This window comes from Echinops telfairi, unplaced genomic scaffold (genome assembly GCF_000313985.2).
Source record: "Echinops telfairi isolate 266 unplaced genomic scaffold, ASM31398v2 ScPeMD7_7410;HRSCAF=8448, whole genome shotgun sequence".
Lineage (NCBI taxonomy): Eukaryota > Metazoa > Chordata > Mammalia > Afrosoricida > Tenrecidae > Echinops > Echinops telfairi.
The window spans coordinates 27180019-27183867 of NW_022111310.1; positions in this window are offsets into that span (position 1 = coordinate 27180019).

Genomic DNA, 3849 nt, shown 5'->3' on the forward strand with positions numbered 1-3849 from the left:
GTATATATTTTTTGCTACTTCATAGCAAATTATGCCTTTGCCAAATCCAAGAGGCCTGAAACTGGCCTCTTCTACCATGTGGGGAAACAGCCTTCAGTTTTCTCACTGTGTGACTGCCAGGTGCTTGCTTATTCCACATTGTTCACCTGCAAACTACTAGCGCCCGTGGGTGTCTGAGAGGCATCCTGGTGGCAGAATTGGACTGCTAACCTCCAGGCCATCAGTGGGAAGCCACCAGCCACTCCATGGGAGAAAGAGGCGGCTTTCTGCTCCTGCAATGATTGACAGCCCCAGAAACTGAAGAGAGTAGTTCTGGTCTGTTCTACGGGGTGGTTATGAGTCAGAGTCTACACAAGCGCAGCAGGTATGCGTATCTGGATGTTGATTTGAAATGTTCATTCAAGTTTGGGCATGTCAAATTTTCTCAAAAAATGAAAAATAAAAGCCTTCCAAAAAAAAAAAAAAAAAGAGCATTTCAAGATCTATCTTGAAGTACACTGTTGCCTGTGATAGGATAATATCTATATATCTACAAGGAGGTGCAGTGAATACAACTATTATCCAAGTCTACTCACCAACAACTAAAGCTAGTGTTAAGGAAATAAAAAATTCTATCAACATCTTCAGTCAGAAATTGATCAACCATGCAATCAAGCTGCAGTGATAATTATTGGTGATTGGAATGTTAAAATTGGAAGCAAAGAATAAGGAACAGTAGATGGAAGATATGACCTTGGTGATATAAATGAAGCTGGTGATCACATGATAGACATTTGCAAGACCAATTTCTTCATTGCAAATACCTTTTTTCAACAACATAAATGGTGACTGTACACATAGACCTCATCAAATGAAATACACAGGAATCAAATTGACTACCTCTATGGTGAGAGATGATGAAGAAGCTCACTATCAGCAGCCATAACGAGGCCAGTGCTTGACTGTGGAACTGACCATCAATTGCTCATATGTAATTTCAGGTTGAAGTTGAAGAAAAGAAAAACAAGTCCATCAGAGCCAAAATATGACCTTGAGTAAATCCTGCCTGAATTTTGAGAACATCTCAAGAACAGATTGGACACATGGAACATTAATGACAGAAGCTCTGATGTGCAGAGGGAGGACTTCATACACGAAGAGAGCAAACAGTTAATGAAAAGATAAGAAAGAAAGAAAAGGTCAAAATGGATATCAGAAGAGACTATGAAACTTTCTCTTGAATGTAGAGGAGCTAAAGCTAAGGGAAGAAATAAAGTAAACGAGCTAAGTAGAAAACCCTGAAGAGCAGCTCCGGACCAGTCAGGGTAGCACCTGGGTAGCACCAGGGAAACACACAACTTTCCTCTAGTCCTTTAATGCTTCCGCCTCCCACTATCATCACAATTCTACCTTACAGAGCATGTACACTGGTACAGATAAGAGCTGGAAACACAGGGAATCCAGGACAGATAAACCCCTCAGGACCAATGATGAGAGTACCGATACCAGGAGGGTGAGGAGGAGGTGGGGAAGGAAGGGGAAACCTATCACAATGATCAACATATAACCCCCTCCCTGGGGGACGGGCAACAGAAAAGTGGGTGAAGGGAGACATCAGACAGTGTTAGACATGACAGATTAATAATATTTTATAAATTATCAAGAGTTCATGAGGGAGGGAGGGGGTGGGGGAGGGAGGGGGAAAATGAGGCGCTGATACCAAGGGCTCAAGTAGAAAGAAAATGTTTTGAAAATGATGATGGCACCAAATGCACAAATATTCTTAACACAATGGATGTCTGTATGGATTGTGTTAAGAGTTGTATGAATCCCCAATAAAATGATTTGGAAAAAAAGAAGAACAGCTCCAGAAGACAAATATTAATGATACACATCATTAAAATGCTATAAAGGATTAATATATAAATTGAAATGCAATTAACCATATAATTGTATGATGGAGAGATAAATGCACATTAAAACACATGCTGTGAATGATTCTAACATAAGTATTGGGACGAGATGTGCAAAGTCCCGGAGTGAGAGAGCTGGAAAGAAGCGTCATGCTCAGCTCATTTCAGCTGAGACCACGGAAGCCAAGGTACGAGTCCCAAGTTGAAACACGGGAGGACTTTATGGGGACAAAGGTGGAAGGATGCCGGAAGCATCAAAAGACAGTGGCAGGAATAAAGAGAATCACTGTACCAAACTGACTGACATACAATTAGTTCAAGACGTAGCATCTTGAACAAAGACTGATGGTACTGAATAAAGAAGTCCGAGCTGCACTTAAGGCAGTAACAAAAAATTAGGCTCCACTGATTGACAGAATGCCAACGGAAATGTTTCAACAGACTGATGAACTACTGCAAACTCAGGTGTTTATGCCAGGAAATTTGGAGTCTAGTGACCTGGCTGACTGACTGGAAGAGATCTATATTTGTGCCCATTCCCAAGAAAGGTGACCCAACAAGGTGCAGAGATTTATCAAACAATATCATTAATACCATATGCAAGTAAAATTTTGCTGAATAATTCAACAGCAGTTGCAGCAGTACAGTGAAGGGCACTGCTAGAAATTCAAATTGGATTCAGAAGAGGGCAGAGAACAAAGGATAGTATTAATGACACCAGATGGATCTTGGCTCAAAGCAGAGAACAACAGAAAGATATTTGCTTGTGCTCTATTGACTATGGAAGGCATTGAGCTGTGTGGATCATTACACATTATAGATAGCTTTGAGAAGAATGGGAATTCCAGAACACTTCATTGTGCTCATGTGGAACCTGTGTCTGGACCAAGAGGTAATTGTGTGAACAGAACAAGGGAATCTTGCTTGGCTTAAAATCAGGAAAGTTTGTCAGGGATGTAGCCTTTCATCTTATTATTGAGTCTGTATATTGAGCAAGTAATCCAAGAAACTGGACTAGCTGAATAATAATGAGGCATCAGGATTGGAGAGAGGCTTATAAACAATCTTCAATATGCAGATGACACAACCTTGCTTGCTAAAAGGAAGGAGGATTTGAAGCACTTGCCGATGAAGATCAAGGATTGAAGCCTTCAGTATGCATTACAGTCAATGCAAAGAAAACTAAAATCCTCACAATTGGACCAATAGTCAACATCATGATAAAGGGAGAAAAGATAAAAGTTGTCAAGGATTTGATGTTGCTTGAATCCACAAGCAGTGCTCATGGAAGGAATAGCGAGGAAATCAAGTGATGTATTGCTTTGGACAAGTCTTCTTCTGCACAAGACCTCTTTAAAGTGCTGAGGAGCAAGGATGTCATTTTGAAGACTAAGGTGGCCCTGACCCAAGCCGTGGTATTTTCAATGACCTTAGATGCATGTGAAGGGGCCCTGGAGGCATAGTGATTATGGAGTGGGCTGCTAACCCCAAGGTCAGCAGTTCAAAACACCAGCGAGCACTGAGGGAGAAAGATGAGGCTTTTTACGCCTATACAGAGTTACTTTCTCAGAAACCCACAGGGGGCAGTTCTGCCCTACCCTGTAGGATCGCTGTGAGTCAGAATTGACTTGATGGCAGTGGGTTTGGTCTTTTATGTGCTTCCAAATCCAGTCCAGGGATACATACCGCAGCAAACTAAATAGGAGGGAGAAGGAAAGAGAAAACAAAAGACATGGGTTGGTGGGGAGCAGGGCACTAACCCACCCAAGGGGGTGGTGGTGTATTGTTTATATCTCCACAGGAGAGGGAGAGAGAGCACAGACTTCAACCTGATGCGCCAAGACGTGAACACAACATACTAGCATGTACCAGGGAACCAATAGAGAGGTCTGCGCGGCTGGCCTCAATCCCAGCTATGTCCCCCCCGGACCCCCAGAAGGAGAATGCACTTCAGAGG